The sequence below is a fragment of the Dendrobates tinctorius genome, unplaced genomic scaffold, assembly GCF_039654945.1.
Source record: "Dendrobates tinctorius isolate UK_male_01 unplaced genomic scaffold, ASM3965494v1 ptg000107l, whole genome shotgun sequence".
In the NCBI taxonomy this organism is placed as follows: Eukaryota; Metazoa; Chordata; class Amphibia; order Anura; family Dendrobatidae; genus Dendrobates; species Dendrobates tinctorius.
The window spans coordinates 2,193,508-2,208,666 of record NW_027361775.1 but is presented as its reverse complement, the minus strand read 5'-3'; the positions used below and the strand labels follow the sequence as shown (position 1 = coordinate 2,208,666).

The window sequence follows — 15,159 nt, the reverse complement described above, 5'->3', positions numbered from 1 at the left end:
AGATATGCATGGCATCACTCAATACAAGTGAATTGAGCAAGGCCAGATAAGTCTAGTTGGAATGTGGCCAGAAGTCTGAAAATCACATAACTGCATTCACATGACCATCCATTCTTGTTGCCAGCACCAGAAGATCATAATAGTGTGCAGTGTGCAGTTGTGAGAATTCAGAAACCTAAGTTGACTGAAGACTTTCAACACAAATCTGGACAATGTTTGTAAATAAAACATTAAAAACATTAAAAACATTGTAGTCAAAGCAAATAAAGACGTTTTCACACAAAAAACATTCCTCAATGTCATCGATCCATAAAATAGCTGATAAATATGAGATCCCACACTGGATGAAAAGGTAATCACAGGCACAAAACACTTATCTCAAGAAGACCTATCTAAGTCTGCAACACATTAGTATATCTGCTCCACGTTTAATACTGAGGGCTGCTATGTTAGGCACCGAGATTCTCCCACTGCATGGGATGGATCTCAAGCCTTGTCTGGTGCTGTGGTCTCCCATTGAGGCACGGCCACTGGGATGACTGCTCCACACAGACTTCGGTCCCAACACCTTGCCCAGGCTCATGCTACATGTGTAGTTACTGCTAGCCCTCCAGCTAAGCCTATTACTAGTTTACACAGGCAGCGCTGTGTTCTGAAACCTAAGTCCAGATTTCACCCTACTGAGTATGTCCATGATATGGTGCCTTCCCATTGGTGCTTGGATGTCAGGTGCTCTGCTGATGTGGCAGCTTCAGATTGGTCAACAGGCAAGGTCCAGTCTGTCTGGACTTGAGCTTAAGGTATAAAGGCTTTCAATGGTGCACGACTGTGCGCTAGTATCATGTGTGTTTGGTGTGTTGGTGGCTACTTTACCACCTTGTGTGCACGTGTGCTGCTAATAGCACGTGAGTGTTGGTCTAGACAAGCAGTATATGGTGGGAACTCCTGCTTGAACTTAGCATCTGCACCATGTGTCCTTAGGCATGTGCTAAAGCTCACCATGTGTCAGAGCAGGGTCAACCACCAGCCTAGTCTTCCCTGGGGGGTTAAGTTATAGGGACCCTAATTAGCATTTTTCTATATGCCTGTGCAGTCTAACAGGGCATAGTCCTTTTTGCGTTGCTTCATAGTACCACTCTGTGGTGTAACAGAGCTTGTTACTTTGTGCTCTGTGCACACTGAGTGACATTTAACTAAGTGTGCTTAAAGTGTTTTCTCGCAGCCTTGCTCCGCCATTGTGCTAGCTGCGGTTTCTCCATCACCGCACGGTGGACCCCGGGCTGTGAACGCACCTTATTATAATGGTGCGTTCTGCCAATCCTAACATGCTATTTCAGGGAGAACTAAATAAGTGATAATCCCCAGCACCTCATAGCATTATAGGGTTAACTTTACCCACAGTGGAAGCGCATGTCAAAATCCAGGGAGTCCTTCCTGGAAAGCATCCAAACATCAAATAGAAAGTAGAGACAGCGCCTCACAAGTTGGCACATGCTTGATAAAGATCATGTAGATCGAAACGTCGCCACAGAAGGCAGAATAAAGGAGATGTGATATTCACCAACTTGTGAGGCGCTGTCTCTACTTTCTATTTGATTTCAGGGAGAACTGTCATAAGAAAACTAGAATTCTAGGCATAGCATGTTAAGAAAGGCTCTTACTGCTTTCTAAGTGCAACTAAAAATTGAAACAAATGACCAACTAGCAGATAATGAGCTTGTCTTATGTATTTACTTGATGTTTCTAATCATTGTAAAAATATTAAAATTTGAGAGTCCTCAGTGGTTGAAAACTATTAATGGCTAACTGAAAAGATACTGTCTAACACGGTACAAATATATTTTTCCTGTATTTCATTTAACACATAGTTATCTTGTAAAACAGGCACTTATTGAGTCAGTATAATGATTCACTTGAGTAGGGCCTTGACTTACCAGAACTGGCAGATTCTTGGTATTTTACAATGCTCATTAAAGTGAGAAAACAAAAGAATCTTGGAAGTGTCATCTTCTCTTTTTGCAATAACATATATCTGAAAACAAGAGCACCAGAGCAATTACAACGTTGTTACTAATAATAATTATGTATGTTTTTCAAATAATAAATTAGGAGGCTAATATCCTGAAACAAAACTGATAAATTATATTTACTTTGTTTTTTATTCCAGAAAACTGATCCAGAAAAGTAAGCATGTTCAGCCAAGACGCAGATCAGACAGGTCTAAGTGTAACACATAGCGCTAGTTGACACATATTTTTTAAAGGAAAACTCTCCTTTTAAACAATAATTTACAACATTCCACAATAGAAACGTGTATAAAATGTTTCCTAATCAGATGTGTCGACATGTTTTTATTAGTCACTTATGCTTCCAGACCCTGGAACTGGGCCTAGCATGGTGTAAAAATGTAGAATAAAATATATTCACAACTGGCTCCCTATAGTCTAATATGTCTGATCACCAAGAATGACAACTTGAGTTTTTATTGTTTAAAGACAGCTTATCAAAAAATCACAGACAGACAATATTTTTTAAGGGCACTCTGTAAAATCATAATAAATCATTATGATCATAAGTGCTACTTGTCTACAGCCCATAATTCTGATACGTAGACATTAGCTGCATTGACAGGTAATGTCTACAGCTCCGACATATTGGCTTTTGATGTTCTAGTGATTAGCAGGTAATGTCTACAGCTCCGACACGTTGGCTTTTGATGTTCTAGTGATTAGCAGGTAATGTCTACAGCTCCGACACGTTGGCTTTTGATGTTCTAGTGATTAGCAGGTAATGTCTACAGCTCCGACACGTTGGCTTTTGATGTTCTAGTGATTAGCAGGTAATGTCTACAGCTCCGACACGTTGGCTTTTGATGTTCTAGTGATTAGCAGGTAATGTCTACAGTTCCGACACGCTGGCTTTTGATGTTCTAGTGATTAGCAGGTAATGTCTACAGCTCCGACACGTTGGCTTTTGATGTTCTAGTGATTAGCAGGTAATGTCTACAGCTCCGACACGTTGGCTTTTGATGTTCTAGTGATTATCTACTGCTGTCAAATGCCCTTCAATGCCAGAAGCGAAAGTTCAGAGATTGGATGAGGGCCTAGCAGGGATGTGAGTGGCAAATGATCAGTGGATGGGTATACTTTTTCATTTTTATATCATGACATACCCATTTTTTTTTTCTTAATGAAGGGGCGTCCAGGAGTAAGATGCGTCTAATTCATTAAAAGAAGTACACCGATTAATGAATTAAGCAAATCTTGATAGAGAGGTGCGGCTCCTGCAGAGATGTATTGCAGTCGGGGACTAGAGTACATTCCAGCTAAAAGTGCCTCCACTAAAGCAGCAAAAAAGTTTTCATGAACAAGGTAGGCGGGCATAGAAATGTCCTGTCTTGCACCATGCTCTGTCCATTTTGGCAAAGCTTACCAGGAGTGGTTCTATTATCTGCAAAAAATGCTCAAATTTGTCTGCAGTTCTGTCATCAGTTAGGGTAGAAATTACACCGGTTGCCTAATGAAGTCTATGGATAGGTGGAGAGCCAGTGAGCACAAAAAAGCTTTAGAGCCCATGGAAGGAAGAAATGTTGAAAGTAAGTTATATAATGGTCTGAAATAATGTTATTTCTCATGCACACACACAACAGCTTTTCTGGACAAAAAAAACAAAAGTTGCATTTTAACTTTAGATTGACTAGCTACATAATTTCCTTTAACAAAGACCATTGGATTATTTAATATCCATTTTTTAACTTGAAATTAGAAAATAAGAAGAAATATCATCATTGTGAAGCATGTAAATAATAGATTCATGATTACCCAGCAGCCTCAGATTGAAAGCAAACAGCGGGAACAGATGAGACAGATACATATTAACGTATTTTGGTTATTAATCTTTTATTGATTCTAAGTCATGTCACGTACGCTCTCATCATTAGAAGTTACTGTATGTGCAATTCTGCAACAAATTTTTCAGATAGTTTAGAAAGAAAGGGTTAAAAGAATGTAAAACATTAATGGTGTTGTCTCATTCTGTGTGTTCAGGACCGCATTGTTCCCCTGCCTCCCGGCTATCTGCTTTCCCGGGTTAGCGCCTAATGATTGACAGACCGGACCAGCTGGCCCACCCTGCATGCTTTCCCATGCTGCTGCCCAAAAGAGGAGCAGATTGAGGGCTTGTTCTTTTGTTTTTTGGCTTGGAAAGCTGATGTTTTAATTGATAACATTTTGGGTTACCTACAATATTTTGAACGCTTTTTATTGCATGTTTTGAGAGAAGTGCAACTACCAAATAATGGCAACTCTAGCTTTGAATTTTTCTTCTCTTTACAGTGTTTGTCATTGTTAATCTTAGAGTTTGATAGATCAGACTTTTATGGATTCAGTGATACCAGATGTTTATTTTTTTATTTATTTGTGACAAGAGGGGGTGTTTCAATATTAATAGCTTCTTCTACATACTGTTATAATGCAGGATATAGCAAAAATAATGGTTTCCTATGAAGCTCAGTCTGTAGGTACCGAAATGGCATCTATGGGGTCCTTCAGCAGGCCCCAGCTGCCATGGTAACAGAATTGAATTTTCCTTGAATGTCCCAAAAATAACATAAACTCTAGAATAAGGACTTTTTGCAATTCACTCTGCACAAATTCAGTAAAATAATTGCCAGCTAGCTGCCAATTTGCTAAGCCATAGAAGCCATCAAAAGGTCCCACTGCCCCTGCAGCCAATCATTTGCTGATGACACAAAGCTAGGAGGGATAGCTAATACTAGAGAAGAGAGAGAGAGGATTCAAAAAGATATAAATAAGAATGGTTTTTAACAGGGAGAAATGCAAAGTACTACATCTGGGCAATAAAAATGAAAAAAGCATATACAGAATGGGAGGAATAGGGCTAAGCAACAGCACATGTGAAAAAGACTTGTGTATACTAATAGATCACAGACTGAATATGAGTCAACAGTGTGATGCAGCAGCAAAAAAGGTAAATGCAATTCTAGGATGTATTAACAGAAGCATACAGTCTAGATCACATGAAGTCATTATTTCCCTCTACTCCTCTTTGGTCAGACCTCATCTGGAATATTGTGTCCAGTTTTGGGCACCACATTTTAAAAAAGACATCAACAAACTGGAGCAAGTTCAGAAAAGAGCGACCAGAATGGTGACCGGTCTGCAAACCCTGTCTTATGAGGAAAGGTTGCATGATTTGGGAATGTTTAGTTTGCAAAAGAGAAGACTGAGAGGAGACTTAATAGCTGTCTACAAATATCTAAAGGGCTGTCACATTGTAGAAGGATCATCTTTATTCTCATTTTCACAAGGAAAGACTAGAAGCAATGGGATGAAACTGAAAGGGAGGAGACAGATTAGATATTAGAAAAAACTTTTTGACAGTTAGAATGATAAATGAGTGGAACAGGCTGCCACGAGAGGAGGTGAGTTCTCCTTCAATGGAAGTCTTCAAACAGAGGCTGGACAGACATCTGACTGGGATGATTTAGCGAATCCTGCTTTGAGCAGGGGGTTGGACCAGATGGCCCAGGAGGTCCCTTCCAACTCTACGATTCTATGATTCTATGATCTGGACCTCCGCACCCCTACTTTTCATCTACCCATTGTTGCACATCACTTTTTTGGCCTGCTTCACTCTCACTAGTCAGGTAGATCAGACAGCAGCTACTGGAGTGGCGGAACAGTTAAGTGATGATGTGGTTATTTTTTTATTTACCATCCTTCTTTTAATAACATGAAAGCATAATAAGGAACATTTTTATATATACTATATATATATATATATATATATCTATAATAATAAATGCCCTAAGCAGCTTCCGGTTGTAACAACTTCCATCCAGTTGTAACCGGTGACGTCACCGCACACCTCTTTCCATGTTAACCCTCAACACACACACTCCTCTCACCTTTCACCATCTCCACTCACTCTTTCACTCCACATACGACCCCTTCTCTCACTCCTTCTCTCATACTCACGCCGTCATCGCCGCTGATCCACGATCCCCGACATCTTCTTCCGCCGGCGCCATCCTGGATCCAGACGTCCTCCACGCCGGCGACATGTTCTTGCGGCGACGCCATTTTGGATCGGCGAAATCCCGCGATACTCAAGATGGCGTCGCCGCAAGAACATGTCGCCGGTGAGGACGACGTCGGGATCCAAAATGGCGTCGGCGAAAACTCGCGAGATTTCGCCGACGCCATTTTGGATCCCGACGTCGTCCACGCCGGCGACATGTTCTTCCGGCGATGCCATCTTTAGTATCGCGGGATTTCACGATACTCAAGATGGCGTCGCCGCAAGAACATGTTGCCAGCGTGGACAACATCTGGATCCAGGATGGCGCCGGCGGAAGAAGATGTCGGGGATCGTGGAGCAGCGGCGATGACAGCGTGAGTATGAGAGACGGAGTGAGAGACGGGGTCGTATGTGGAGTGAAAGAGTGAGTGGAGATGGTGAAAGGTGAGAGGAGTGTGTGTGTTGAGGGTTAACATGGCAAGAGGTGTGATGCTATCGCATCCTCCCGATGCGATAGCATCGGGCCATAATCTAGTATATATATATATATATATATATAATTTCCATGATGAATGTGTGTGATTTGCCAAATTCTTATCTCAGCAGATCTCTGTATAGCTCAGCTTGCATAAGAGACTGCATAATTCAGTTGTGAGATCACTTGTCTGACAGCAGAGTGGGGCTAAACTGATGTTTGTATCCCTTATCCACTGGTTTCCATTTTCCTAGTATATCTGTGCAACCTTCCTTTGCTATGCCTCATGCTAGTGAGAAGAATTGGCAAACTAAAACATTTTTTACACCAATTTTAAACACCAATGCACTAAAGTAAGAAACTAATAAATTTGACCTATTTTTGTTTGTGTGTCAGAAAACTTGCATTGTAATTTCTGTCATAAATTACAGTATGCTTTCCTCCATGGTTTTTTCTCAGGATAAAAAGACTACATTCCAATCTTGATAAAGGCAGAGCTGAAGTAAGATGTGCCAAATTCATTAAGAGGTGCACGCTTCTTTCTTTACGAAATAGATGCAACCTGCAAGTGATGTGTGCCATTACCAGAAATGTAGAAAAGTCAGAGACTGGCATACATATCTTGTGTAATTTATGCCACTAAAGTGGTGTAAAGTTTGAAGACTTTTCAGGGTGAGTTTTACCACTCTCCCTCCCGCCACAACTGTGCTCAGTTATTGAAGATCAAGCAGATACTGGCGCAAAAGCGCCAATAGCTGTAACATTTTTCGAAACTTCAAGTTTTGCAAAAATTTTGAAGGCATTTTATGCCAGCAATTTGGTGAAAACACTGTCATAAATCATGCCCAAAGTATCTCTTCTCAAGTTACCAAAATTAAATCCATTATTCTTTTCTATTTGTGCTCTGCACAGTTGACTTTAAGCAAACTAATTTGACCAGTGACATTATATTATACTTTAGGCATATTCCTAAATTATATCATTTATACTATTTTTCTGTTTCTTCGTTTGTGTTCTTTCACCAAAAATGGAGGGAATAACAGCATAATTCAACCAGCTTGATTTTTGCATTTTGAAAGACACTAACATTCTGTAATATGCAAACTACAGAATATACTCCATCTCTTGTCCAGCATTATAGGAAGAGCCTGCTTCTTGAAAAAAACAGATACATTTCTTGTTCATGGACTCTATCTGGTACAACAACTAAATGCATATATAGGATCGCCTAGTCTACTCCCACCTTACCCTTTACCTCTTCACTCACTCCCTCCTAGACCCTTCACAGTCCGGCTTCCGCCCCCTACATTCTACTGAAACTGCACTCATCAAAGTTACCAATGACCTTCTGACAGCAAAATGTAACGGTGACCACTCTCTGCTCATTCTTCTCGACCTTTCTGCAGCTTTTGACTGTTGACCACCGTCTCCTACTCTCTAGGCTCCAGTCACTAGGCATTAAGGACACTGCTCTCTCCTGGTTTTCTTCCTATCTTTCTCACCGCTCCTTCAGTGTTTTGATCGCCGACTCCACTTCACATCTCCTCTTCCTCTCATTGTTGGGGTACCTCAGGGCTCAGTTCTTGACCCCTTCTCTTCTCTCTTTACATGGCCCCAATTGTCCAGACCATCAGCAGATTTGGCTTTCAGTACCAACTTTATGCTGATGACACACAACTATACATGTCATCCCCTGACCTTACCCTCGCTGTACTACAGAATGCCAGTGACTGTCTGTCCGCAGTCTCTAACATCATGTTCGCCCTCTATCTGAAACTCAACCTCCCCAAAACTGAACTTCTTCTGCTCCTGCCATCTACTAACCTCCCTAAACCTGACATTTCCCTCTCCATGGGTGGCACCATAATAACACCCCTGCAGCAGGCGCACTGTCTGGGTGTTATGTTTGACACCAATCTCTCCTTCACATCCCATATACATACTCTTGCCTGCTCATGCCGCTTACACCTAAAGAACATCTCTAGAATGTGCCCTTTTCTCACCGTGAAACAACAAAAACCCTCACTCCCACCTGGACTACTGCAACGCTCTATTAATTGGCCTCCCCATTACTCAACTTTCCCCTCTCCAGTGCATACTTAGTGTAGCAGCCAGGGTCATCTATCTGGCTAATGGGTATTTGGACGCGTCCGCTCTTTGCCAATTACTACATTGGCTGCCCATTCATTATAGGATCCAATTCAAAGTACTTGTTCTCACCCACAAAGCTCTCCACAGTGCAGCACCTCCCTACATCTCCTCTGCAAACGACTTTCGACTAACCTCCGCACTAATCTGTACCTCCCACTCCCGACTCCAAGATTTCTCCTGCGCTGTGCCAATCCTCTGGAATGCTCTATCCCAAGAAATTAGGACTATCCACAATTTGCATAGTTTTAGACGCTCCCTCAAAACACTTTTGTTCAGAGCGGCCTATCACGTTCACTAATCAAAGTCATTTTATGTGAAAGTGTGCATGTGTAGCCCATTCACTACCCCCATCTATCCCCCACTCACTCAAGATGGCTGGACCATCATTGTAAATACACCATTGTAAATACACACCTGTATTCTGTATCTCCCCCACCTCATTGTTAACGTTTTTACTTATGACTTGTGCTTTGAAACTGTTAAACTGTAAAGCGCTGTGGAATATGTTGGCGCTATGTAAAGATTATTATTATTATTCATACAGATACATTCAGTAAAAACATTTCGCAGACCTAAAAAATATTACTGCAATAAAGGGCATCTCGGAGTGACTTAGAGGTCCTCAGAGTTACCTGCTGTAAGGTCCAAATTGTATTTTAAAAATAATTACATCGTTGCAGACAATTCTACGGATTAATGACTTAATGATAAGATAGTAAAAATACATTAAAAGCCATTAGAAGTAAAGGCTTGGCATGATGTTTGTCCTTTATGTACAGTCATTTACACTAGAAAGTAAATCAAGTTATTGTGCTAAAACCTAATGTACCAGCCATCAAAGCTTCTCCTAAGAGGGACATGAACTGCGAAAGCAAATTTGCTCAAATTAATTTGCTTTAGGGATATGAGACTGTTCAGAACACACATAGAGCCATTGTAGGCATCCACTGCCCTTGTACTGCAGAACAAATATTGGGTTTCACACTAACAGTCTGCTGTGAAACATAATGCCACTATGTGAATGGGAAAGACCACATTGTGATGGCCATGGCATAGAGTAAGGTATTCCATAAGAATTCTATAGTATCCATTTCTCATGTGTAAGGTATATTATGATGTTAATAGTCACTCAATGAAAGAAATGTAATATTTAATCATGGGAAGTCAATGTGAGTAATAGAGATCTGGAATAAGTGGAACTTGAAATGAAAATAATTGAATGATTATGATTAACTATTAATTCAGAAAAAAATACAATATAGAAGCAGGATGTATTAAAGTGGTAAACTATTAATCTATGGAAGAGGCATTATATCACACAAGTCCATCAAATTCAACCTATAATCCACACCGTATTAATTCAAACAAATATAAAAAGTCGTTCTGCAACTGATGCCTATTGCCTCGTGTTGGAGGTAAAGTTTATTCCAAAGTGGAAATATGGAAATTTGAATAAGACTGGATCAAAAGATCATCTCCATTAATCTAACCAAAATAATAATAAAAACACTTACAAATTCAAATAATTCAAGAAAAAGTCACAATGGCACATCAAGACTAAAACAATTCAAGCAGACTTACATTTCATACTTTGTAGGAGAATACACAAGCCAGAAAGACTGTGATCCTTCACCTTCAGGAGAAGAGAAAGAGACTGTACAGAGCGGCTGGGAAAGTATCATGCACTCAAAGTTTCTTACTCATTCTTCAAAATTCACACTACTACTTCAAGTTTTGTGCAATAAAGGCCTTCTCCTAACTGGTGGAACACATGAGCACTATAGCCTTGTCTATTCACTGCTCACCCAGTGCCATCCTCAGAAAGTGCGGAATACTGTATATGGTTGCATTTAGTGAATCTTGTTGTCCATGAAGAAGTTGCATGAATTGATATAATAAAGTTAGTATGTACGGTAATTACTGTTTTGTCTAAAGTATAGGGTACGTAATCTCTTTTTACAGCATACATGTGAAACCCAGGCATGCGGGCCAAATCTGGCCCACAGTGTAATTATATTTGGTCCAAGATAAAATGCTAATTGTCAACCAGAGCTGGAACAAATGTCTAATAGAGTCAGTAGACAGTGCATGCTAATACTAGAAATCCTGCGTTTCTGGTCTGGCATGTTCCCTGTTTATAACACACCCCGTAGTAACGCACTCTACAGCTATGGCGCACTTCCTGACCGGCATTTACCTGAACAGGAAGCTCCCTCCTCTTGTCCCTACATCAGGGCGCACTCCCCTTGTGCTCTTTCAAACATCTCAGCGAACTACCCTCTATCTCCTCCACAAGCTGGGCACAGGTGCAGTATGCTATCGAGCCTGTGCGCTCATGGCATGCCATAATTGACTACTGTTTTTAAATAACAAATGGAGATTAATCCCCAGAGAAGGGTATATTGGCTAATCCGAACAGGCCTAAAGAGGCAAAGCCCCACTAGAAATGACCTGTCTCTAACAGGTCAATCAATGAAACTTAGCTTTTATTGTACTACATTAAAATAGTTATTTTATGGTTTAATTAATTAAAATGGTGATCCTTTTTTGCCATAAGTGCATATATCGAATAAGAACAGACCTCTTTGTCCTGTGTGTGGAGCCAATGTAGCTGTTACCAAAGAATATCATATAACTAGAAACAGAGACCCTGATTCCAGCAATGTAACACTTACTGGGCTGCTTGCTGTAGTTTTTATATAATCACTGGAGAATTTTTCACTAGAGGACTAGTAACCCTGCTGCCAGGTAGTCAAGTCTATTCAGGAGCTTTTGATAACCCCATCACTACCACTGATTGTCAGCTTTCTGTGTACAGTGTACATGTGTGGAAAGCTGCCAATCAGTGGGCAGGTTATACAGAGTTCAGCATTCAGAGAACTGCTACAGAGAGCTGCAACAGAGAAAATGAATTTATCAAAATTATATCAAGCAGCCCAGTAAGTTATACATAGATAGAATTGGGATCTCTGCCCCTATATCATGCTGCCTTTAAATAAGGCAGCAAAAACCTGGTGAAAGATTCCATTTAAGTTTAGCTTGTTCCAGATTCTATGTTTAAACAAAACTTGAGTTTGTTTCCTAAAGTAAAGGTTCATTGTTATATTTGATGCTAAGGAAAAACTTCTTCAATTGAAAATATTTTTTAAATAAATAACCAAGTTTTTCATTTTGGCCCTCTGTGTATTTGAGTTTGACATCCCTGGTTTCCCCTTTCCCATTCAGTTCCCTGAAGTAGGCTTTGGGGAAATGACCACTGGAGGCGGCGCATGCGCAGATTGAGATCTCAGGAAACGAGATCTCATCTTCCGAGATCTCGTCCCCAGAGATCTCAATCTGCACATGCGCAGCCTCCGTTAGCCATTCTTCTGAAGTCCACCACAGGGAACTGAATGGGCAAGCGGACTCCGCTCACTGGCATCGTCATCTAATGAACCCCAGGCACCACAGCATCACCCCACTCTCCCCTTCTTAACCCCACAGTGTGCCTAAACCACATTCAGCTTCCACATGTTGAGCATTTCTGTAGCTATGAGAGTCTTCTTGATTTATGGGGACATGTCTCCAGAAGCATAAGCTGGGCACAATGTACAGGCACTATAATGTATGGGCACTACAACGTACTACCATTACAATGGCAGATTTGCACTTTTAATTCAGGAACATCCACTGCTGCCTTTATCTGGAAAACACCCAAAAAGTCAAAATCATCACTTCACCTGTAGGTTTAATTTCCAAAATGTGGTCACTTGAGAGGGGATTCTGCTCTTCTGGCTCTTAGGGACTCTGTATATGGTGTCCACAAACTATTCTACATTAATTTGGTCTTCAAGAGCAAAATAGTGTTCCTTCCCTCCTGAGTCTAGCTGTGTAGTGGGTAAAATGGGATCACTTATATGGGGGTTCTGCTGATCTGGCATCTTATCGGCTCTTCAATGGATCTTGTCACCCGCAAACCATAACATTAAAATCTGCACTACAGTATGGCACTTCTTCCCTTCTGAGCTTTCCACTGTATCTGAAAAGTAATTTGAGATTACATGTAGGGTATTGGCATGTCCAGAATAAATTGTACAACAAACTATATGGTCTATTTTTTCCAATTAGCTCTTTTAAAATTAAGAAAAACTTGGGGCTAAAATATCAATTTGATGGTAACAATGTAATTATTCTTTCCTCACCACCCAAAGGAATAAAATTCTGTGAAGCACATGTCGTGTCAACATGCTCAATACACCACTAAATCAATTCAATGAGAAGTGGAGTTTGTAAAATGGTGTAATTTTTGGAGGGGTTCTGCTGCTCTGGCACCTCAAGGGCTTAGTGTGACATGGCACCCTCAAATCAGTCCAACAAAATCTGAACTCCAATAAGGCAACCCTTCCCTTCTGAGCCTTTTACTGTGCCTCAAAAGTAGTTTTTGACCACATATGGGGTATTGGTGTACTCAGGAGACATTGTGTAATATATTGTATGGTCAATTTTCTCCTTTTATCCCCTTTGAATATTGAAAACTTGGGATCAAACAGCAGTTTAATGAAAAAATTGTAATTGTTAATTAACTAAGCCAAATGTTATACAATTTTGTCACTTACCTGAGGGTTAAAAATGCTCACTACACCTCTAGATGAATCCTTCAAGAGGTGTAGCTTTCAATATGGGGTCTCTTGTGGGGATTTCTACTGTTTTGGGGCTCTTCAAATGTGACATGGTATCCGCAATCTATTCCAGCTAATATTGCGCTTCAGAATTCAATTGATGCTCCTTCTCTTCCAAGCTCTGCCGTGCACCCAAACAGTAGTTTTCCACCACATATAGGTATCAGTGTACTCGGGAGAAATTGCTCAACAGAATTTGGGGCCATTTTCTCCTGTTACCCTTGTGAAAATGAAAAATTTGGGGCTGAAGCAACATTACTGTGGGAAAAAAAATTTTTTTCATTGTCACGGCATAATGTTATAAAATTCTGTGTAGCACCTCCAGGTTCAAGAAGCTCACTACACATCAAAATAAAGTCCGGAAGAGGTGTATTTCCAAAATGGAGTCACTTATGGGAGGTTTCCACTGTTTAGGCACATCAGGGGTTCTGCAAACACGACATGGTGTCCGCTATAAATTCCAGCCAAACTTCAAAGGTTAATAGTTATAAATATATATATTTGCTCTAGAAATAATATCCTATGACCCAATAAGGAAATGAATTGCAAGGGAAGAGAAATGTATAAATATAAAAATTAAAAATAAAAAAAATAAAAAACTGCTGACACATGCAAAGAGGAATCTATTAAAGCAAACAGTAGCACACACGGGTGTTTACCTTGATAGGCAAATTATATAATTCCTCTGAGATTCCTGTATGCAGTCAAATCCTTAATGAATAGATAGCAATGTCATTCCTCCCAAAATACCTTTATGCAGCTAAGTCCTGGTTCAAGCGGCATTGCTGTTCCCGGTCCAAAGTGAGGTAGCAATTTCAAATACTTGCCAGAGAGGAGAGCGGTTCTCAGTGGTTCACCTATGGTGTGATCACAGGTATCGGATGTTGTCCCGGCCGGTGACAATCGTCCTATTAGCCGACGCGCTCACCGCCAATATAGCGCATCAGAGGCGCCGTCTGCTAACTTAAGCCGGCAAGGTACAGTACCTTGGGTGACATCACGGTCACGTGGTAAGTCACGTGATCGGCTAAGAAGCGCTTAGAGGTCCAAACTTCTATCCTACACGTTTCGGAAGGCTTCTCCTTCCTTCATCAGGGTTGGTCCGTGTAGCAGAGGTGGCGCTTATATACCTGGCACACATTGAGAACTATTTTTAATATTGAAAGCAAATAATTCGATTTCACTACTCAATCCATTCGGCATCAGAGTGTTCATTTTGAATCTCCATTTGCTTTCCTCTCTTGCGATCTGGTTAATATAATTTCCCTTTATCCAACTTTTTTAACTGTTTTGATGCCAGTAACCTGAATACCTTTGCTAGAATCTCCATGATGCATGGAGAAATGATTTGATAGAGGATGGCCAGTAAATATATTAGCAATATTACAAAGATGTTCAGCAATCCTTGTGCTCATTGGACGTATAGTTCTTCCAATATATGATTACCCGCAGGGACATGTGATCCCATAAATAACTCCATTGGTGTCGCAGGTGATAAAGTCTGTAATTCTAGTCTCAATAGAGTTATTAGTAATTACCACTTGTTTTTTAATGCCTAGTTTTTTTGCAGGGCCCACATTTTTTACACGGAAAGAAACCACTTGGAAGTCTTGATTCACATATATCCTTCCCCATTAAAGTTTTGGAATAGAGGGAGCAATGATGCTGCCAAGGTTATTGGCCTTCCTAAACACAAATCTAGGGTGTGTTGGTAATAATTCACCAATAGTCTTGTCATTCTGCAAAATATTCCAATGTGTTTTAACAATGTTCTTAATGATTTTGACTTTGGAATTATATTGTAAGACAATCGGAATTTCTTCTCTGGCATAA

At 40.5% G+C, this 15,159-nt stretch overlaps 1 long non-coding RNA gene across 1 annotated transcript in view; it reads right to left on the bottom strand.

Moving 5' to 3' along the window:
* Positions 1–1,943: 1,943 nt before the first annotated feature.
* LOC141100760 (uncharacterized) overlaps positions 1,944–15,159 on the bottom strand; it is a 48,082-nt gene continuing 34,866 nt past the window's right edge. Inside the window, exon 3 of the long non-coding RNA XR_012234760.1 lies at positions 1,944–2,032. This is a non-coding gene — a long non-coding RNA (uncharacterized lncRNA). The remainder of the gene's footprint in view (positions 2,033–15,159) is intronic.